Here is a 24,413-nt window from a genome sequence, read left to right on the forward strand (position 1 = left end):
TGATCAACCTTTCCCAGGAGCCCAAAGAATCGCCCCAGGACTTCCTATTCAGGGCCATTGAGCTTAAAGATCGGCTCCTATATGCATCCAAAGGAGAACCAGCTGAACACTAACAATGCAGACCTGGTCAAGAAGATTTTTTTTAGGTCAGTGGGCACAGGACTACTGAATGACAACATTAAATTCCAGATGAAACCACTTCTTGACAATTTGGAGGTAACAGACGAAAGACTGATTGAAAGGCTCAATGAGGCAGCTAACCTTGAAGCCGAGCGGCTAAACAAGCTAAGGAGGAGCGGCATCAAGCAACCTGGAATTAATGAGCTGCAAACTTCGGATGAACGGCAGGGCGGAGTGCACACAACTTCATCCCAGGACACAGCAGTAGCGAAGGGGAAAGTCAAGATGGCTGCAGCTCCACCATGGTACATGCCATGGTAGCTGAATTAAAAACGGAAGTTGCAGAGATTAAACAAATGGTGCTTACTTCCTTGAATGCCGGCAAGTTCCAGCCCGCCAGGAAACCAACATACAACACCCAAAGGAGAGGCTGCAGAACCTGCCAGGACAACGGCGAGGGAGAAAATTGCACCCACTGCTTCAAGTGTGGCCAGGCGGGTCACATATCCAGAGGATGCCGAGCTTCACGTCTACTTCAGGGAAACGCCAAAGGGCCACTGCCATGGGACCAGCAGTGACCCAGCCAACTCATCAGGAGTCCCGCTACTGCCACCATTGTCGACGAGAGGAACAAGGTAACACGCTGCTCCAGACCTGCGCAAGCTGCTCATCTGCCTCGTACTGTTCCAAAGCCTGTCAGACTCAACACTGGCCGGAACACAAACACATCTGCACCGCGGTAAGAAGGGTGGATCACCATTTGAGTGAGAAGCGAGAAAAAGGGTGGTCATCACACATGGGTAAACTTGATATTTTTCCAAACAAGCAAGGGAGAAAATTTGTCAAATTAATTGGTAGACGTAGGATGGTCAAGTGTACTTTTGATAATGTACCAGTTACAGCCCTGTGGGGTACAGGCGCACAAGCTACGGTGATAAATGATAAATGGAGAAAGGAGCACTTGCCTCATACCACAATTCGAGGGATCGAGGAACTATTGTGACTAGAACCTCTAAATCAGAGGTGTCAAACTCATTTTCTTCGCGGGCCGCATTGTAGTCATAGCTTTTTTCGGAGGGCCATTATGACTGTCAACCCAAATAAATGTATGAGCACCTCATATTATATACAGTAAAAGCTATTGGGTGGGTTCCTGTTGAGTTTAAAATAACGAGCACAGAAGCTTCAAGTTCTGGCCTGTTAGTGCCTGTCCTCGTGTCCAGCGACCACAATGTGGCTCAGAGCCCTATCATAGGGTTCAATGTGATAGAGGAAGTCATTAATGAGCACGTGAAACAAGGCTCAAACGAGTGACTGTACAGCTAACATTGTGAGTGATGCTTTTGACATGGACATGGTCTCCGCTAAGACTGTTATCCATTTGCTGCATGCACACCACGCAGTCAACGAGGAGGTTCATGTAAAAACAGGAAGAAGTAAAATTGTCTTAGGTCCAAATGAAACTACCACTGTTCGCTGTCGCACGCATATACAGGTTGATGAAGACATTGCTATGCTGTTTTGCCCAGAGTCCAACCAGAGTTTGCCTGAAGGATTGTTTATACAAGAAGTACTGTTTAAGGCAAAGAGAGGTCCCGGTACCCATCACTAATACCACGAGTCATAATTAAAGATTAAAGATTAAAGTCCCAATGATCGTCACACACACACCTGGGTGTGGTGAAATTTGTCCTCTGCATTTAACCCATCCCCGTGTGATTTTAATCCATCCCCTGGGGGAGAGGGGAGCAGTGAGCAGCAGCGGTGCCGCGCTCGGGAATCAGTTGGTGATCTAACCCCCCAATTCCAACCCTTAATGCTGAGTGCCAAGCAGGGATGCAATGGGTCCCATTTTTATAGTCTTTGGTATGACCCGGCCGGGGTTTGAACCCACAACCTTCCAGTCTCAGGGCGGACACTCTACCACTAGGCCACTGAGCTGGTGCATAATATCACTCTGTATCCACGTATTAATTTGGGACATGTTGAAGGGGTCAAGGATATATACCCAGCAGCCCGACAGCCTGTGAGCAAGCCAAAAATGGATGAAAATGAGGCAGACTCCAAAAGTTCATCATCTTCTCCCAGTAACGCGAGTGAAAGTTGGGACCCTCCGTTAATGCTAGACCATCTAACTAATGAGCAGCAACAGGTAGTGAGGAAAATGCTCCGCGAATAGTGCAAGGCCTTTGCTCGAGATGAAAATGATGTTGGCAGCATTCCTACTCTCCGCATGCATATTTCCCTTCATGACCATACCCCAGTCCAGAAAACATACATTAGTGTTCCAAAACCCCTACACCAGGAAGTAAAAGCTTATCTGCAGGACTTAATCAACTGGGTCAACTGGTCATGAAATCCAAGTCACCGTACTCTTCACCAATAGTGTGTGTAAGAAAGAAATCGGAAGAGCTTAGACTCTGTGTAGACTACCGCGAACTTAATCGCTAGTCAGTACCGGACAGACACCCTATTCCCAGGATACAAGACATGCTTGATACCTTGATGGGTATCATGGTTTACAGTGCTTGATCAAGGGAAAGCATATCACCAAGGGTGAGCTGTGCTCTATCAGCGAAGCAATGGAAGATTAAGAGTTATCGCCTATGGATCCAGAACCTTAACACCACCAGAGAAAAATTACCACATGCATGCGGGTAAATTGGAGTTTCTAGCACTGAAGTGGGCCATCTGTGAGCACTTTAGAGATTACTTGTTACATGCACCATCTTTTGTGGTCAACACAGGCAATAATTCGCTCACCTATGTGTTAACGGCCAAATTGAATGCCTCTGGTCAGCGGTGGGTAGCAGAATTGGCAGATTCCAATTTTACCATAAAATACAGACCTGGCAAAACAAATGCAGATGCAGATGGGTTATCGAGGATGGCCATTGACTTTGAGGACTATATGAGTCATTGTACACAGTCTGTCTGCCAGGATATTGTAACAGCCACCCGACAGGGCATATTGGCACAGCAAGCTGAACAAACTCCGATGTTCAGTGCAATTTCCTTAGATGTGCTTCAGTAGCAAACAGGAGCTGAGGGACTGCTACATACTGTTCAGCCATTGACCAGAGAAGAGATTTGCGCTGCTCAGCGGCAGGACGCTGTAATAGGTAAAATATATAGTCACTTGCAGCAAAAAAGGAGACCGTTAGCATATGAGCTGAAAGCTGAAAGTGCAGAGGTAAAGGCATTGGCCAGAGAGTGGGAAAAGCTCAAGATCAGGATGAATGGGACATTGTTCAGGGTAACTGTAACAAAAAAACAATTGCTTCTCCCTTCGATATACCACCCCCTTGTATTGGATGAAGGGCACAAACAAATAGGCCATTTAGGCTCAGAGAGAGCACTAAAGTTGGTAAGGGACCGTTTTTATTGGCCCAAAATGCAAAGAGACAGTGAACACTTTGTCATGAATGTATGCGAGTGTCTGAAGAAGAGAAAACCAAACAGGCAAGCGCGTGCACCGATGCAGAATATCGTAACCACTCACCCCTTTCAGCTAGTGTCAGTTGATTTTCTCCATGTGGAACAATGTAAGGGTGGTTGCGAGTATATTCCAGTGGTCATGGACCATTATACACGCTTTGCACAGGATATGCAACGACTAACAAATCAGCAAAGACTGTCGCAGAAAGACTGTTCAATGACTTCTGCCTTAGATTTGGTTTCCCAGAAAAGCTCCACCACGATTTAGGGAGAGAATTTGAAAACAAGCTGTTAAGTCACCTGAAGGAGTTGTCCGGTGTAAAGGGATCTCACACAATTCCATATCATCCTCAAGGGAATGGGCAAACAGAACCATTCAATAGGACTCTCCTCTCACTCACCGAAGAGCAAAAATTGGACTGGAAAACACACCTTCCCAAAGTAGTACATGCCTACAACTGTACTGCTAATGAGGCCATGGGTTATTCACCATTCTTCTTACTTTTTGGTAGATTACCAAGGCTTCCGGTGGACCTTCTATTTGGCATTGAGCAGGAAGAAAGCCCAGGCTCCTACCAAGATTATGTCGGCAAATGGAGAAGCAGGATGATTGAGGCTTACAACATCGCCTCCAGGAATGCAGTTAAGTCAGCCGGTAGAGGTAAAAGACAGTACGACAGGAAAATCTATGGTCCACCACTTCAGGTGCCCAGCCGTGTTCTTGTCAGAAATATCGTTGAAAAGGGAGGTCCGGGAAAAATCATATTGGGGAAGACAAGATTTACGTCATCAAACACCTAAAGGGCGAGGACAGTCCAATTTTCGAGTTGGAGCCAGAAAATGGCACAGGCAGAACAAGGATCTTACACAGGAATTTGTTATTGCCCTGTGACTTTCTTCCACTAACTCCACAGGAAAATAAGATGGTGGAAGAGAAAAAACAAAAAAAAGACACTTTGATGAAAATGGGAGAACAAAGGCACAACCGATGCAGCAGGTGGAAAGTGAGGTGGATCCAGATGAGGACTTATTGGATGCTGCCACATGGCCTGTCCATGAGCTGTATGGCTTGCGTTTGCTGGACCCCACTACAGTAGAATTTGTCAAACAGATCGCGAGAGATGCTTCCGTGCAGGAAGAGCGTTCTGAACAAGCTGAGGAGGAACGGGTCGAGCTAGTCCCTTCTCCATCTGTTAGGGAAGTTGAGTACACTGCAGATGCAGGTAATATATCCGATGGGTCAGATTCCGAAGATGCAAGAGCAGCAGAGCAGGGAAGGTGGTACTCAAAAAGGGAAAGGCGGAAGCCACAAATTTTGACTTACAATACGCTGGGTCAACCGACTTTCACAGAGAGGACAGTAGCTACTAAATGTTTAGATGTTAGGGGTTTCTGGCGACCTTGGTGAAGAATGCTTATATTTGTATACATGACTTGTGACATCATAGTTGGCTGTTTATTTGAACTAAACCACCAATGTATTTCGACGTTCATTGACGTAAGGTGGCAAATATAGCCAACTATGAAGATGTAAGAACCGGGAAAACATTGTTGTAACATGAACATGGACAAATGCCACATGTGGATGCAGGTCTTATGATTGGTTATTGCAAATGTTGGGTGGCTGAATGCTTACACTGAATTTTTCAGGAGTATATACAACTGCAATGTATATTGGTTGGGGTATGTGGGAAAAAAAAAAATTGCTTCAAACCGGTTTACCGGTCTATTCCATGCTATTCGGTCTGTAAATTGTTTACCTTGATGTGAGTGTTAGGTCAAGATGACATCTTTTAAGTGGGGGAGGGTGTGAGACTTTCAACGGTATCACCAATATTTGAGCGATGTTCCATTTATTTATTATCTTTCTGTGTGTTCACAATTGTCATAGTGATCTTTCTGATGATTTCTTAACTAGGTTGTGAAGGAATGGGGTCGAAATACAAAAAGTCCTGCCTAGCTACAAAAACAGATATGCTCAAACCTCATTGAATAAAGTACATAAACAGACAAGTTTATTCACATATTAAATCAATAAAAGAAACATTTTAAGCATATAATTATACCTACACACCAAATCAATAAAGAAGACATAAATAGACATTTTTGACAGGTGGTAATGACAAAGGTTTTTATAACTTTATGATCTGATATACACTACCGTTCAAAAGTTTGGGGTCACCCAAACAATTTTGTGTTTTCCATGAAAAGTCACACTTATTCACCACCATACGTTGTGAAATGAATAGAAAATAGAGTCAAGACATTGACAAGGTTAGAAATAATGATTTGTATTTGAAATAAGATTTTTTTTACATCAAACTTTGCTTTCGTCAAAGAATCCTCCATTTGCAGCAATTACAGCATTGCAGACCTTTGGCATTCTAGCTGTTAATTTGTTGAGGTAATCTGGAGAAATTGCACCCCACGCTTCTAGAAGCAGCTCCCACAAGTTGGATTGGTTGGATGGGCACTTCTTGCGTACCCTACGGTCAAGCTGCTCCCACAACAGCTCAATGGGGTTCAAATCTGGTGACTGCGCTGGCCACTCCATTACCGATAGAATACCAGCTGCCTGCTTCTTCTCTAAATAGTTCTTGCACAATTTGGAGGTGTGTTTTGGGTCATTGTCCTGTTGTAGGATGAAATTGGCTCCAATCAAGCGCTGTCCACTGGGTATGGCATGGCGTTGCAAAATGGACTGATAGCCTTCCTTATTCAGAATCCCTTTTACCCTATACAAATCTCCCACCTTACCAGCACCAAAGCAACCCCAGACCATCACATTACCTCCACCATGCTTAACAGATGGCGTCAGGCATTCTTCCAGCATCTTTTCAGTTGTTCTGCGTCTCACAAACATTCTTCTTTGTGATCCAAACACCTCAAACTTGGATTCATCCGTCCACAACACTTTTATCCAGTCTTCCTCTGTCCAATGTCTGTGTTCTTAATCTTAATCTTTTTCTTTTATTGGCCAGTCTCAGATATGGCTTTTTCTTTGCCACTCTGCCCTGAAGCCCAGAATCCCGCAGCCGCCTCTTCACTGTAGATGTTGACACTGGTGTTTTGCGGGTACTATTTAATGAAGATGCCAGTTGGGGACCTGTGAGGCGTCTGTTTCTCAAACTAGAGACTCTAATGTACTTATCTTCTTGCTCAGTTGTGCAACGCGGCCTCCCACTTCTTTTTCTACTCTGGTTTGTGCTGTCCTCTGAAGGGAGTAGTACACACCGTTGTAGGAAATCTTCCATTTCTTAGCAATTTCTCGCATGGAATAGCCTTCATTTCTAAGAACAAGAATAGACTGTCGAGTTTCAGATGAAAGTTCTCTTTTTCTGGCCATTTTGAGCGTTTAATTGACCCCACAAATGTGATGCTCCAGAAACTCAATCTGCTCAAAGGAAGGTCATTTTTGTAGCTTCTGTAAAGAGCTAAACTGTTTTCAGATGTGTGAACATGATTGCACAAGGGTTTTCTAATCATCAATTAGCCTTCTGAGCCAATGAGCAAACACATTGTACCATTAGAACACTGGAGTGATAGTTGCTGGAAATGGGCCTCTATAGACCTATGTAGATATTGCACCAAAAACCAGACATTTGCAGCTAGAATAGTCATTTACCACATTAGCAATGTATAGAGTGTATTTCTTTAAAGTTAAGACTAGTTTAAAGTTATCTTCATTGAAAAGTACAGTGCTTTTCCTTCAAAAACAAGGACATTTCAATGTGACCCCAAACTTTTGAACGGTAGTGTACATTTCTGAGCACTTTGAAATAACAAATGTTTTTTGATATATTGCCTGATTAGCTTAATGACCCTTAAGGAACTGTTTAATGCATGCCTGATGATTTTCTAAATCACGGACACTGCCAAAGTCGTCTAAAAATGTTCAGTACTTGATTATATCTTATGTTTTGACTAATGCTAGATGCCAGTTTTCGATTACGACTGAACGTTCTGGACAGAGGGAAATATTTTGCGTAACAAAGAAAATATATGGTTGGAAGCATGATTAAACTAAGAATATGATGAAGTAAGCAAGTACATGGAGTATGAAAAGACCAAACAAACAAAAACATGGTAAGTGGCAATGTTCCCTCTAATTTTTCATGTATCTGGGCATACACACAAGCTCCCTGAGCATACTGAGGACTACTGTGAGCAACATCAGGTGGCCAACCCGCGGCTCGCTCTTTGCCGGGGGGGGGGGGGGGTTGGGGGGTGGTAATGGGACGTCAAACGCTGCGTGTTCGCTTCACTTCGGGGGGGGGGGGGATGTGGGATGTTGTTTATGCGCTGGATAGATTTTCTTGTGCGCTGAGAATGTGCGGGCAGTGCGCGATTGCGCACGCGCGCAGCTTAGAGGGAACATTGGTAAGTGGTGAGTACAAACTTTGCATAGTCAGGGAACATTAATAAATTGATGATGTCACAGCCAAAAGCTCACATAATTCCGTACAAAATGACAAAATTGAAAGAATGATGAATGGGCGGTGTGCGACAGTGGGCGAAGTGGATGTATGTGCAAGAATGGTTTACAGGAAGGACACTTGGAGATAAAACCGGGAGAGGTGCCAGAGGAAGAGCGGCAGGAGGAAAACAACCAAGAACCCGGCCAAAGGTGATCGCCAAGGCCGAAAGACGGGATGGAAAACAACAGCCCCCACGCACACCGAATCACCCATAATCAGCACCCACCCCCACGGAACCAGCTCTCACCGAACCAGCACCCACTCCCATGGAATCAAACTCTCCTGTGAACTTGCCACACCCCCTGACTCATCACCCATCAAACTCGGCCCACACTGGCATGTGCAACTGAATATAAGCTGACCAAAGAACCTTGAACGTTGGCTTTTCTGAATGGAGACTTTCTGCTCTTGAGCATGGTCGCACGAAAGGCCCAGCGCTGTATTGTACTTTCCTGAAAACAGAGCTTTCCTAACAAGAATTGTGATTGAACTCAACCAACCTGTGTAAGTCTAAATTTTGTTTCGGTGTCTTAGCCTTTTCCTAAAACTGAAGAAATAAAACGAGCACGCGGTGAGTAAATTGGATAACAGGTGATCGGATATGGCTTTTGCCGTGAGGCGCGGATAGCGCGCTTCCCAAATTGTGGACCAAAAATCCAACAGTTGGATGTATTTTTTTTGTTAACGTTGATTTCTCCGACTGCCCATAAAGGCACCACCGCGATCAGTTAGTGCAGTGGTCCCCAACCACCGGGCCGCGGACCGGTACCGGTCCGTGGGTCACTTGGTACCGGGCCGCCAAGCCGCACAGGAAAAAAAAAAAATATATATATATATTTTTTTTTTTTTTTTTCATTGACGATCAATTCATTCAGGTTAAGACGCTCGTCCCGGTCACGTGACATGTTTCCCCAGTCGAGCCCGCAAAGCTAGCAAAAATGAGTAAGAATTTATTTTGAAAAATATAAAAAATTTGGCGAATCGCTCCCAATTATCATCATCATCAATTTATTAATGTTCCTACCAACTTTTAGTTAACCAGCTACTAGCCGTTTTTTCCATTTTTTCTGGATTATTCCCTGCTGCTGTGACGTCGCATCTCCTGCATGAACTATCACTTCTGCTACTCCGGGCTTCCATTCCACTCACTTCTCGTCCATTTGTCTACACTGCTGCTGATCTTCATCATTTCAACAATAATCACCGTCTCCCTGCTGCTGCTGCCTCAGCTGCCAGCAAGGCTGGGATCCTCCGCCGTCGCCGCTACATCCACCGTAGCTCCGGACTATCTTTTAAACGACATTTCCCTGATGGCTCACCCATCCCCTCTTTCTGGACTAACTCTCGCCCCCCCGTCACCCCCACCTTCCGTACTGTCAACTTCAACAATCTCCACTCCCCCACCTCCGCTCCTTCATCCATCTCCGTCGCACTGCTGAACTGTCGCTCCCTCTCCAACAAATCACTAGTTATTTTCGAACTAATATTGGACAATAATTTGGATCTGCTCCTTCTCTGTGAAACATGGCAACAGCCCCTGGACTATTTTTCTCTCAACCAAGCCACTCCGTCTAATTACAGCTACATCGCCAAACCCCGCCTCTCTGGGCGAGGAGGTGGTATTGCTGTCCTCCATAAGCGGTCCCTATCCATCACTGAATTTGACCTCAACCTCCCATCTATTTCATCCTTTGAATATCTCGCTTTTTCCCTCCCCAACTCTACTACTGCTGTTCTTATCTACCGCCCCCCCAAGTCTCATCCGTCTTTTCTCTCTGAACTCTCTGAACTTCTCACCATCGTATCCTCAGTCTCCTATCGCCTCCTACTAATCGGTGACTTCAACATCCACATCGACCAGCCAACTGCTTCACTGACGTCTGACTTCAACTCCCTTCTGGACTGCTTTCATCTCACCCAGCACATCAACTTCCCCACCCACACCAAAGGCCACACCCTGGATATAGTATGCTCCTCCTTTCCGCTCACATCCAACCCCGGTCCTCTCACCTTTCCACTGTCAGATCATCTCTGCATCCTCTTCTCTGCCCCTCTACCCTCTCCTCATAAATCCACAAAACGCACCATCTCCTACCGCAACATCAAAACTGTAAACCCAATCACGCTTTGCCAGCTCTTATCCTCTGCTCTTCCTTCCGACCCCACTTCTTCCTCCCCTGACGACCTTGCCACCATGCTCAACAACATCCTTTCTGACTCCCTTGATTCCCTAGCCCCCTGGAAAACTTCCTCTGTTACATTCACTAACTCTGCCCCTTGGTACACACCGGAACTCCGCACCATGAAACAAACTGGCCGTCAACTCGAACGCCTCTACAAAAGAACCCGCCTCACCGTCCATGCTGAAACCTTTAAACAACACATCTCCTCCTATCGTGATGCTCTTCTTGCTGCCAAATCTGCTTACTTCTCATCTCTCATTAATAACACCAACTGAAACCCCCGCATACTGTTCTCCACTGTCAACAAATTGCTCCAGCCACCGGTACCCAAGCCACCCTCCTCACCCGCCCTCTGTAACTCCTTCCTTGTCAACTTTAACAACAAAATCGCCCAAATCAACAGTTCTCTGACCGACACCATCAATAACTCCTCCTCCCCCACCTCCCCTGCCCTCCTGCCCCCCTTCCCTGACCTCCCTCCCTTCCCCTCTCTCACTGCCTTCTCCCTTGTCGACTCCTCCACTATCCTAGACATCATTACCTCATCCAAGACAACCACCTGCTCTCTCGACCCTCTTCCAACGACCTTAACTAAGGCCTGCCTCCCTGTCCTCCTCCCCCACCTCACCACCCTTTTTAATCAGTCTTTATCCCTTGGCCACTTTCCCACTGTCTATAAACTTGCAGCCATCACCCCCATCCTCAAAAAGCCCACCTTGGACCCACTCAACCTCTCCAACTACCGTCCCATCTCCAACCTTTCATTCCTTTCCAAAACCCTAGAACGCATTGTCTCCGCCCAACTCCACACCCATCTCCAGTCCAACAACCTCTATGAACCCTTCCAGTCCGGATTCCGCCCACTTCACAGCACTGAAACAGCTCTAGTCAAAGTCACCAATGATCTCCTCATTTCTGCAGACTCTGGTGCCCTCAACATCCTACTACTACTTGACCTTAGCGCAGCCTTTGACACTGTGAACCATTCCATCCTCCTCCAAAGGCTGCGCCAACTAGGTGTTGAGGGCACTGCACTCGACTGGCTCACCTCCTACCTCACCAACAGAAACCAGTTCATCTCTCTCTCCGGTCACACATCCATCCTCTCCCCAGTTACACAAGGGGTCCCCCAAGGCTCAGTTCTTGGCCCCCTCCTATTCATCTGTTACCTCTTTCCCCTTGGTACTGTCATCCGCAAACTCAATCTGGACTTCCACTGCTATGCTGATGACACCCAGATCTACATACGTACGACACCAACCCGTAACCCTTCCCTCACTCATTTTGAAACCTGCATCTCTACAATAAAAGCATGGCTGACCCACAACTTTCTCAAACTCAACAGTGACAAAACAGAGCTCCTCCTCATAGGCACTAAATCCTCCCTTAACAAAACTGGATCCATCACACTCACCATCGACTCCTCAAACATCACTCCCTCCCCTCTGGCACGCAATCTTGGCGTTATTTTTGACCCCACACTGTCCTTTCAACCTCATGTTAGTTCAGTTGTCAAGACCTCCTACTTCCACCTCCGACGCATCGCTAAAATCCGGCACTGCCTTTCTCTCCCTGCCGCCGAATCTCTCATCCACGCCTTCATCTCATTCCGGCTTGATTACTGCAACTCCCTTCTCACTGGAATCACTGCTCACTCACTCCATCGACTTCAACTAGTCCAAAACTCTGCTGCCCGCCTCCTTACCCACACCCGGTCCCGTGAACACATCACTCCTGTTCTCCACTCTCTTCACTGGCTCCCCATGAAGGAGCGTATCATCTTCAAGATACTCCTCCTCACCTTCAAAGCCCTTCACCATCTGGCTCCCACTTACCTATCCGACCTCCTTGTCCCCTACTGCCCCAACCGTCCCCTCCGATCTTCCAATACTTCACGTCTGACAGTCCCAAAATCCAAACTCAAATCCTTCGGTGACAGAGCCTTTTCCTGCACATCACCCCGACTCTGGAACTCTCTCCCCCAGTCTGTCTGTGACTCACCCACACTCCCCATATTTAAGTCCCGTCTAAAAACTTACCTCTTCTCCCAAGCGCATGACCTCCCCTACCCATAACTGGTTTCCTCTTCTTAAGTTTACCCGATTGTTTCCTCCCCGTCCCCCTCCCCTCATGTACGTCTTTGCCTTGTTACCTGTAAGCGTCTTTGGGTGTTTGAAAAGCGCTATACAAATTTAATGAATTATTATTATTATTATTAATTACATCTGTCGGTGCATCTGAAAAATAAGGACTCTTGACACAGGGCGCTCGTCTCGGTCACGTGACATGTCACCACAGTCAAGCCCGCGAGGCAAGCAAAAATGAGCAAGAAACAGAGAAGTTTGGAAAGCTTCTTCGGAAAGGGAAAAACGTCCAATGAGGACACTGAAGAAGAAGAGGCTACGACTTCTAAGAAAAGGAAAGCTGCATTTAAAAGAACATTTCTGGAGTCCCACTTAAAATATGGATTTATCGCCACAGGTGACTCTGACGCGCCAAGTGCACTCCGCATATGTGGCGAAAGGCTAGCTAACGAGGCAATGAAGCCTTCAAACCTGCTTCGGCACATGGAGACCAAGCATCCTGCATTTAAAGACAAACCATAACCACTTCGGGTGTCATTGTCTCCGATTACGCCTAGATGGGAACGGCTCATTTCTGAGAAAAGAGCTCGGTGCTCCCACTAATTCAACGTTTTATTTTTATGTGGTTTATATTTGTTTTTATGCCAGTCGTATCATTTTATTTCATCCTATTTATATATATATAAATATTTAAATAATAAATATATAAATATATTTATTTATATAAAGGCCGTTCCGCGAAAATATTTCTGACACGTAACCGGTCCGTGGTGCAAAAAAGGTTGGGGACCACTGAGTTAGTGCAGTGGTTCTCAAATGGGGGTAAGCGTACCCCTGGGGGTACGTGGAGGTACTCCAGGGGGTACGTGAGATTTTACAAAAATATATACCGGTATAAAAAAACCCAAAAAAAAAAACCCAGTAAGCTTGATTGTCTTGAGAATCAGTTATAAAAAGTTTGATGAAATACAAATGTATGTTTTATATTCAGTATTCAATTTTAATCCTTAATAAACGGACTCTCCACAAACCAATAGCAGTCACCTGCGGTTGCCTTGATGACGCACTGTAACATGGAGATGTGGCTAAAGCGTAGCAGCGATGCTGCTGTTGAAAACACGGAGAAACAAGTAAAAATGAAGGCAAAACCAGAGCCGACGAAGTACCGACACTACATGGAAGACGATTGTTTGATGGGATTTACGTCCACAAGTTGTAACCCACCCAAAGCGCTGTGCTTTTTTTGCGGGGAGAAATTAGCCAACGCTAGCATGAAACAGGTGTTGTGCTTGATTTGGTTCCCCCGTGAGATTTTGTTCCCCCTGCCGCGGGAGCGCGCACGCCTTGTTTGGAAAGCGAAAAACCGATGTCGTACGGCGTCGTATGGCGTCAGCACTATGTTGTTTTCAATGAAAACATGAAGAACTCACGTTTGCGTCAGTCAATTTAAATTTTTAGAAAGGATTATTCTCATTTGATGTCTTTAAATTCATCCGCGTTCTGCCATTGAAGCGGGGTGCATTCAAAGACGTGCAGACATATCACGGGGCAGCTGTGAGGATTTGTTCCCCCCCTGTAATTTGGCCTAGGAATGAGGGAACCTGTTCAAATTTGCCACACAACCTGAACAGACCCCCAGGAAGACAGAAGAAAAAACAGCTGGAGTCCAGCACTCACCGTTTTCAAAATAAGGGGGGGGAACATATCCTCACGGGGCAGCTGTGAGGATGTATTCCCCCCCTGTAATTTGGCCTAGGAATGAGGGAACCTGTTCAAATTTGCCACACAACCTGAACAGACCCCCAGGAAGACAGAAAAAAAACAGCTGGAGTCCAGCACTCACCGTTTTCAAAATAAGGGGGGGGAACATATCCTCACGGGGCAGCTGTGAGGATTTGTTCCCCCCCTGTAATTTGGCCTGGGAATGAGGGAACCTGTTCAAATTTGCCACACAACCTGAACAGACCCCCAGGAAGACAGAAAAAAAAACTGCTGGAGTCCAGCACTCACCGTTTTCAAAATAAGGGGGGGGGGGGGGAACATATCCTCACGGGGCAGCTGTGAGGATTTGTTCCCCCCCTGTAATTTGGCCTAGGAATGAGGGAACCTGTTCAAATTTGCCACACAACCTGAACAGACCCCCAGGAAGACAGAAAAAAAAAACAGCTGGAGTCCAGCACTCACCGTTCTCAAAATAAGGGGGGGGACATATCCTCACGGGGCAGCTGTGAGGATTTGTTCCCCCCCCTGTAATTTGGCCTAGGAATGAGGGAACCTGTTCAAATTTGCCACACAACCTGAACAGACGCCCAGGAAGACAGAAAAAAAAACAGCTGGAGTCCAGCACTCACCGTTTTCAAAATAAGGGGGGGGAACATATCCTCACAGGGCAGCTGGGAGGATTTGTTCCCCCCCTGTAATTTGGCCTAGGAATGAGGGAACCTGTTCAAATTTGCCACACAACCTGAACAGAACCCCAGGAAGACAGAAAAAAAACAGCTGGAGTCCAGCACTCACCGTTTTCAAAATAAGGGGGGGTGGAACATATCCTCACGGGGCAGCTGTGAGGATGTGTTCCCCCCCTGTAATTTGGCCTAGGAATGAGGGAACCTGTTCAAATTTGCCACACAACCTGAACAGACCCCCAGGAAGACAGAAAAAAAACAGCTGGAGTCCAGCACTCACCGTTCTCAAAATAAGGGGGGGGAACATATCCTCACGGGGCAGCTGTGAGGATGTGTTCCCCCCCTGTAATTTGGCCTAGGAATGAGGGAACCTGTTCAAATTTGCCACACAACCTGAACAGACCCCCAGGAAGACAGAAAAAAAACAGCTGGAGTCCAGCACTCACCGTTCTCAAAATAAGGGGGGGGGGGGGGGCATATCCTCACGGCTTGACATTTTTTATAGAGTTCTTGTTACAATTTTTATCCCCCCTCCCCACCATCTGTCACTTTGCTTGGGACAAAAGGAGCCTTCAGAACTGAAATTTCTTCTTAATTATTCATTCAAATCAATTCACTCAAATCATTCTCGTTATGAAAGATTTGATCACAAAACGTGTGTGGCTTTTTCTTAAATGAACACGTTTGACATTGCTATAGTGTCAGCTTTTAATTATATTGCGCTGTCATGTTAAAGCAAATTAATAAATGCAACAATATTAATTTGCTTTGAAAATACCTGAGTAATAAAATGGATGGATGGATGAATGATGATCACAATTAAGTAGAAAGTCTCCTTTGTAATATATACTCCTTGTAGCCTGTACCCAAAAAGAGGAGTTTCTTTGCATCGAGGTTTATGCAAAGAGCTCACGTAATTATATTGTTGCTTTTTGGTGAGGTGAATGAGTGTCTGTACGACTGGTCTTTGAATGCACCCCGCTTCAATGGCAGAACGCGGATGAATTTAAAGACATCAAATGAGAATAATCCTTTATAAAAATTAAAATTGACTGACGCAAACGTGAGTTCTTCATGTTTTTATTGAAAACAACATAGTGCTGACGCCGTACGACGCTGTACGACATCGGTTTTTCGCTTTCCAAATAAGGCGTGCGCGCTCCCGCGACAGGGGGAACAAAATCTCACGGGGGAACCAAATCAAGCACAACACATGGGCACATCTCCAGCGGCATCTCACCACAAAACACGGATGCCATGTTGGTAAGCCACCGGAGTTCTTGAGGAGGAAACTTTCTGACTTCAAGTCATCCCAAGACACAATGTGAAAAGCCTCCGCTACATCAGCCAAAGCCCTGAAGGCTTCTTATGCGGTTTCTTTGCTCGTAGCCAAAAAAACGTTCACCATAGCTCCATGTTTCTCACTAAAATGTAGTAAAAGACTCATTCAAGCTTCAACACTGTTCAATGCTTGTTCAATGCTTGTCAAATCAAAATCAAATTTTCAATGAAACAATTCAATTTTAAGAGGAAAAAAAGGGTTTTTTTTATCCCAAAAGAGGTAAAGTTGATTCTTTTTTATGAGCAAATCTTTATTTATTATTAAGTTATCAATTTATTTTGTAAACAAGATATTATTTATTTATAATTAAGTTAATTTATTTTTGTGAACACATTTTTAGTTATGTATATTTTTATTTCCTTGCAAGAGATTATTACAAGTGTTAGGTCTAAATACCATCAGGCATTAAACCACACGCTGGAAGGAAGAGGAGAAAAGAACCAGAACAGTTTTACTCGCGAGGAGAACGATAGAGATCAAACTCAGTTACAATCTCCATCAATTCTGAGTTCTCACTTCACGTGCTCCTCTATTTAATGTTTTGGTTGCCCTGGTTACAGAGGCGTTGCTACACTAAAGGGAGGGGAGATAGTGTCTGTAGCAACGCTTATTAGCTAAGGAATGTAGTGTGGTGTGAATTAGCACTTCATTGTCGGCCCGTGACCCCCGCAGACTTTGTCCTCGAGTGGGATCAGATAACTTGGATTGCCGCTTTCCTGTGGTTCCTGTGGAACAATGCAACTAAACCTTTGCTAACTTTATCTACTTGGTAAATTAACACACAATAATAATGAGTGACTTGTCCTAAACCCTTCAACACACATTAAGTAAATGTAAGGTAACTGGTGTGCAGTTCCTTAAACAAACATTGAGTAAATATGGGATAACTTGTATGCAACTACTTCAAACTGTATATAACACTTAACAAAGAAAAACAGTTCTGACCAACAACAATCTATGAACCAAACCTACAGTAAGATAAAAGGAATGAAGTTCTTTGAACCAAATAAGAACACTTCGCCTATGCAAATAAGCTCTGCTCATTGTTGGTGAAGGCCTCTTACAGGAACAAAAACACACAGATAACATAAGGACAGGAAAGAGACATATGGCTGACCAGGATCAAAAGACATCCCTGTCACTAAAGAGGAAGAATCTAAACAAAAGGAAAGTCATAAAATGTAAAGACAAGGCCTCCAGGTCTGGCAGGCCAAGGCTTCACTTAAATTATTCCAACATTTCCCACCTGTTTATCACATATTTGCTCAATTTTCACATTACCAAAAACAACCACTTCTCTCGATTGTCAGTTGTCGGATCACAAGTATGAGCACAAATAAGTTTACACCAAAAAGGATAAATGTTGCGACATTATCATTCGGAAACACACAGATCTGGGAAGAAGTCTGTAAACTCAAGTGCAAAAATTGCATCATCATCATCATCGTTATCATCAACATGCTGGCGTTCAGACATTAGGCATACCCGGCCCATCTTGTCGTCCATGGGCGATATTGCTGTAGTGATGAGACGATTAAACAGAGCACGGAGACATGGAATATAACAACATCCACACAAGGTGAGTATAGCAGTAATTGAGGACACAAGGGCTTTATACTTCCCAAAAGCAGTCATCCACTTGTAGTGCTCTTTCATCCTCGTGTTGAGGGATTGCAAGCTTGCAATCGCCTTCGTCAGGCTCCCATCAGGGGCGGTGTCGTTCTGGATGAAGGTGCATTGTTCTCTGAACATTGCGCAGACCCTTCCTTTCTCAGACACCAACATAACAAGAGCATTGCGGTTCTGGATTGACATTAGGGAAGGCGTGGCTAGCCGTCCATGCACTGCCTCAAGTCCCGCTTGTGTCCGTTTGCCCAATTTCTGCATGTTGCAATGGATGTAATTTATCCTGTCAACGTTCTTGTTCATCGTACACCAGCAGCAAATGGAGGACTCCCATCGCGCTGCAATTTGGTCAATTGATTCTTATTAATCAGGAACTCCTCTCGGGACTCTAATTGCATCAATTTCAGTCAGATCATCGTCGCCTCTCAAATTTAAAGACATTTTTTTTTTTTTTTTTCCAATTTCCACCTTTTTCCCAGATCTTGGCATGTCGATACATATACAATTTTGGTTGACTATGAAGGAATAGGGTCAAAAGACACAAAACCCGCCTAGCCACAATAACAGATACGCTCACATCTCTTTGGATAACGTATATAAGCAGACAAGTATATTCATGGAATCAACCAATAAAGCAGACATAACTACACATTCTTTGATATAAGATAATAACAGAGGTTGCTACAACTTCATGATTCAATATGTATTTCTGTGCACTGCAACATAAATGTCTTTTGATATGTTGCTTACATAGCTTAATGGCCCTTAAGGAACTGTGTAATGCATGCCTGATGTTTGTTCTCTAAATCATGGACACGGCCAGAGTCGTCTTGACCGTACAGTACTTGATTATATCTTGTGTTTTGATTAAACGTCATATGTCGCCTAATGCGAGACGCCAGCTTTTCGATTACTACTGAACGCTCTGCACAGAGGGAAATGTTTTGCCTAACAAAGATAAGATATGGTGGGAAGCATGATTAAACTAAGAATATAATGATGTGAGCAAAGACATGGATTAATGATGTTACAGCCAAAAAGCTCACATAAATTCGTACAAAATGACAAAAGTGAAAGAATGAGGTACGACAGTATATGTGCAAGGAATGGAGCAGAATGTTTACAGGAAGGTCACTTGGAGATAAAACCAGCTGGTGCCAGAAGGAGACAGCCAAGGACTCGGCCAAAGATGATCCCCAAGGCCGAAAGACAGGATGGAAGACGGCAGCCCCCACACACACACCGAATCGTCCATACCAGCACCCACTCCGATGGAATCAAACTCTACTGCGAACTCGCCCCACCCCAACGACTCATCACCCATCAAACGCGCCCCACACCGGCATGAGCAACTGAATATAAGCAGACCAAAGAACCTTGAACGTTGCCTTTTCTGAATGGAGACTTTCTGCTCTTGAAAGGCCCAGCGCTGTATTGTACTTTCCTGAAAACAGAGCTTTCTTAACAAGAATTATGATTGAACTCAACCAACCTGTGTAAGTCTAATTTCTGCTTCAGTGTCTTTGCATTTTCCTAAATCTGAAGAAATTAAACGAGCACGCAGTGAGTGAATTGGATAACAGGTGATTGGCAATGGCTTTTGCCGTGAGGCGCAGATAGCGCTCCCTAAATTGTGTCTCAAAATCCAACAACTACATTCTCTAAAAGCAATGGTTTCTTTTCTTTCTTTCTTTTTTTTTCAACGGATATTATATAGAACACTGTCGCATATTTCACAATCAGCAGACGTGACAGATTTCACACAATCTTTTGTCAATGGCAACGGTACAACATAAAGAATCAGTCGTAGACCCATACATATGGCATTCATTATTTATTTATTTTTTATTTTTTTCTTTGCAGCTTGTTTTGCCATTAGCAATCAATTGTTTCTTTTACCAGTTACTCTTATAGTCACCTGAAACAAACTATCCACATTCATTTTAGATATATATTAATTCCATTCTTTAACATCTACAGCGGTTGTTGACAAAGTATTAGTAGTAGGTCAGTCTTCTGGTCATTTATAGATGTCATTCTCCACTCTTGCCCCTCTTTTCGTCCATAATCGAATTTCAGTCTATGGACTTTGTCGCTGCACATCTTTAAAAACGTTTCAGTAATTTAATCTGCTTCTTGTGTGTATAACATTTGAAGCGTCTTTTACACTACAGCTATGCGGTTCCGTCTGCAAGCTTGTTACCTCTTAACACCTTATCAGTCTATTTTTCGTGGCACTTGGACTGCTTCCACAACTAGCTTAGTTGTAGTTTCTTGTAGTTTCTTTAGTTACTTTTCAATCATTTTCTCATCGTTTATCACAGGAATCTTAGCAATTTGAATAAAAAGCAATATGTATGTTTTATTTTACTCAATTGTATGATATAGAGAATCCATATGTAGTAAAGTGTTGTATTACTACATATGATTTCATCATCATTTAATTTGACACACCTTTCAAAATGCTTCTCAGTGTCCCAGTGCACACATGTTTTGCGTGTGTAACTGGTTGTCTCAACCCGTGTTCCTCATCCTAATGTTTCCTCCCTCAAGGTGTCAAACCAATCAAGATAGAAAGATAAAAACCAACAAAATAACCGCCAGTAAATTAATATAATAGTTAATTGTTGTTACTAAACTTCAACTCAATCGCTCTCTTATTCTCAAATGTAAAAACTTGTATAGTCTTGACACAACCAATCGACTATTCCCTTTAAATTTAGCTTCGAAATGTCGTTATTTCATAAATTTTCTTCATCCAATTCCAGAAAGCAAGTTCTTTCCATCTCTCAAATTTTGTTTCATCAAGGCTAGGCCTTAATGCAGTGAGGACCAGTTTCTGCCCATAAACAAATTGCTTGCTTTTTTTTTTTTTTTTTCCACTTCCTATTTTTACAAACTCGTTTTTGTTTTGCGGTGCAAATCAGATAGACGACAGTCTAAGAAATTCTTTTGTGCACCTATATTAGCCAATTTCATCCTTTTAACACATAACACTTACAGCACACAGACAACACAAAAACAGCAGAGACACAGCTCACAAACAATACCAACAAACAACGCTGCGCAAACGTCATCCTCTCTTTTGACGTTTTGGTTATACTTTTTTTCATTTTTTTTTTTCATCAGTGCCTTTTATCCTTCATGCAAATACTGTCACATCTTCCTTAAGCATCACCCTGCTTCAAATATTCAAACATTCTCTGAGAAACCCACACTTTTCCTGCTTCGCCCGCAGCCATAGCACCCCCCGTGCGAGGGGGGGGGGGCGCGGCATCAATGTTGATTGGTCACAGGCTGGCCATTTCCTGCAACAATCATGATGCCGGCCCACCGCCCACACGAGCATAGCAAAGGCCCAAGCGCACAGCCCCGCCCCACGACTACACGCGAGCGCAGGCACGCTTATCAGTCTCACCTTCTCAAAGGGCAGGCCAACTTTGCTGTTGCCCCCTTCATCATGTTCACATTCGACATCTTTCACTGTCTTCTACACAACATTTGCTGTCTCTTATTCTCATCCTATCAAACCACCGTTCTAGTCACTTTCTGCCACACACGTCTTATTTTCTCTACTTCCACACACTGCTCATCTTAGTTTCTCCAACCAACTTAAACACATCATCGTCTACTTCTCAATTTCCCTATTATCGCTTCAACAGCCTCCTGAACATTCTCCATTACTGATTTCTTCCATAGGACTAGAGATGCACCGATCCGATATCTGGATCGGATATCGGTCCCGATATCAACAAAATTGATGGATCGGGTATCGGAAAATGCAGCCGATCTGTGAGCCGATCCTTTCCTTAATCTATTGGGACGCGGGCTACGTCATACGTCTGCAGCACCTGCGTGAAGCTGGCCCCCCACCCCACGCAAAATTTAAGTAAAATAGTCTGTTTCGTTTGTGCTTCGTTTGTGCTGGTTTGTGCAGCAAAAATTTTCGTTTGTGCTGCTATGGTTTTTTAGTTATGAACGATTCTTTTATAGGTCATCCAGAGTTCACCCAGCCCCCCATCTGCTCAAAACGAACCCAAAATGGTACCGTTCGTTTGTGCTTCGTTAGTGCTGGTTTGTGCAGCAAAAATTTTCGTTTGTGCTGCTTCCGTTTCGGAGATATTACACATTTATTTTATAGCGATGACGTCACCTAGCCCCCCACTTCGCTCCAAATGGACCCAAAATGGTACCGTTCGTTTGTGCTTCGTTTGTGCAGGTTTGTGCAGCAAAAATTTTCGTTTGTGCTGCTTCCGTTTCGGAGATATTACACATTTATTTTATAGCGATGACGTCACCCAGCCCCCCACCTCGCTCCAAATGGACCCAAAATGGTACCGTTCGTTTGTGCTTCGTTTGTGCAGGTTTGTGCAGCAAATATTTTCGTTTGTGCTGCTATGGTTTTTTAGTTATGAACGATTCTTTTATAGGTCATCCAGAGTTCACCCAGCCCCCCATCTGCTCGAAATGGACCCAAAACGGTACCGTTCGTTTGTGCTTCGTTAGTGCTGGTTTGTGCAGCAAAAATTTTCGTTTGTGCTGCTTCCGTTTCGGAGATATTACACATTTATTTTATAGCGATGACGTCACCTAGCCCCCCACTTCGCTCCAAATGGACCCAAAATGGTACCGTTCGTTTGTGCTTCGTTTGTGCAGGTTTGTGCAGCAAAAAAATTCGTTTGTGCTGCTTCCGTTTCGTAGATATTACACATTTATTTTATAGCGATGACGTCAGGTAGCCCCGCCCCCCTGTTTACTTCCAAATTGACCCAAAATAGTGCCGGTCGTTTGTGTTTCGTTTGTGCTGGTTTGTGCTGCAAAAAGTTTCGTTTGTGATGCTACGGTTTTGCAGATATTACACATTTAATTCATAGCAAAGACGTCACCCAGCCCACGTCACTGTATTTTGTCGCGAATTTCAAGCTCCTGGACTGGAATGCTCCTGATGCAGGACGAATACAAGGTAAACATGTTCTTAGCCTTTTTTTTCTTTTCTTTTTATCTTACAGAAAACTTTCACTGCGGGGAATGGCTTTTAGTACGAGGATATTTCTGTAATTATGTTTGTATCGTGCTCATTGATTAATTTCCTTGTTTTCAATAAGCCTATGTGATCATTTTTTTCAATTACATCTGACATGCAAAAGGTTCACCGCAATCTAAATACCTGATGAGTCTATGTCTGCTCCAAAACATTAATTAATGCAACAATTAATACATGTATGTGAAGTTGATGACAGCCAGAAAAAGAAACTTGAAAACGTGAAAAAATAACTTTCTTTGTCAAAGGGAACATTATCAACATTTTTTTCCAACAATTCATCACTGCACTGTGTAGAACAGCATGTGGGAAGATCTTAGTATTTACTGATGCTGCTTTCACTCCACTTCCCAGGTCATTATAGATCTCCCAGGCATATGCAGTCCTCCTGCAGTATGCCACATAATGCCCGAGAGAATCCTGGGTCAGTCCTGGTTCAAAGCCAATGACTGCTCTCAAAGTAAAGGTCTTCTCTTTTAGCTCCAGACTGGAGGGAAATTCAAGCAAGGCAACTTCCTTGCAACTGCTGCCAAGGTCAGTGTCAATCCACACAAACTCTCCCAGATTGTAGCTGTGAGTAACATTACCTGAACACAGAGCCTTGCCTGTATTGTTGTCCTGTGTTTTGAATGAAGACGGACAATGGGAAGGATTTTCAATTGGCCTGAGGCAGAGAGAGTCAGGAAGGCTGAGTCCCTCTTCAGCAGCAGTCTGAAGAGAAGCCATGCCACAGGTCTGCAGGACAGCAACGTTTGGACAAACAAGTGAAACTTGCCTTGTTACTTGTTGGCTTAAACTGCAGTACTGTGAGGAGCATTGTTTTATCAAATAAACACTTGGGATATTCCTCATTGCGCTCTCAATTACAGTGGAGATGTGGCATTGTGCATCAATTTGGAGAGCACCAGAGGTCAGGAGGACAGGTTTGAATATTTCCCCCAGCAGTTCTGCCCTCTGTGAGTATACCTGTGGGTTCACACTCTGTGTTGTGATGGTTTTCACCAGGTGGAGGAATTGGTTCCCATGTTCATAGTTCAGAACAGTCTTTTCAAATGAAAAACTTTCACAGAAAGAACAGCATAAGCATTGCAAGACAGAATCAAATGCACAAGTATTGAGCACAAACACTTTTGATGTGCGAAGTTTAACAGGCTGTTGATGGTTCCCGTTTTTCAACAATGGTACCTTGACTTTTTTCCAGCCCACTTGTGTGTCAATATGCAGCCATTCAGGACAAGGAGAGAGATATGAAGTTATCTTTCTTTTTTTCGGTGGGACCGCTAAACCTCTCCAGTTTTCAACTGCACTGTCAGTAGATGCATCTGGCTCCGCTCCAGGATGAGATTTTTCTCCCCTTTTGTTTACTACTTCAGTTTGAGAAGTACTGCAGACATTGTCAGGCTCTCTGACGGTCGTGGCATCACACACATCACTTTTTTGTTTTGCAGAGCAAATCCGCATGTTTCCCTCAATGAAGGAAAGATGACGAGCAACAAACCGGTCCACACGAATGGGTAGGCTTTCATGCTTGAAAAGGCCTTTTTTTATGTTTTTGAACTCTGCTTCAACAGCTGCGGAACTTGCAGTGATGCTGGCGCTTTTGAAGAGAGGGACCATTATTGCTGTCCAGAGTGGCAAGTAACTTCCAAGTCTTGTTATTTGGGGAATAATCTCAGGGAGGAAGTGGATGTTGTCT

The 24,413-nt window shown here is 44.2% G+C and overlaps 1 long non-coding RNA gene across 2 annotated transcripts; it reads left to right on the top strand.

Annotated features, from left to right (window-relative positions):
- The first annotated feature begins 22,562 nt into the window (after positions 1-22,562).
- Positions 22,563-23,816, top strand: LOC119126165. Of its 2 annotated transcripts, XR_005098583.1 has the most exons (4): positions 22,563-22,639; positions 23,072-23,251; positions 23,353-23,450; positions 23,587-23,816. It is a non-coding gene; the product is annotated as an uncharacterized LOC119126165 (long non-coding RNA). The 2 variants fall into 2 exon arrangements; XR_005098584.1 differs by having other exon boundaries at positions 22,570-22,639; positions 23,198-23,450.
- The last annotated feature ends 597 nt before the right edge of the window (positions 23,817-24,413 follow it).

This window comes from Syngnathus acus, chromosome 8, assembly GCF_901709675.1.
Source record: "Syngnathus acus chromosome 8, fSynAcu1.2, whole genome shotgun sequence".
NCBI lineage: Eukaryota > Metazoa > Chordata > Actinopteri > Syngnathiformes > Syngnathidae > Syngnathus > Syngnathus acus.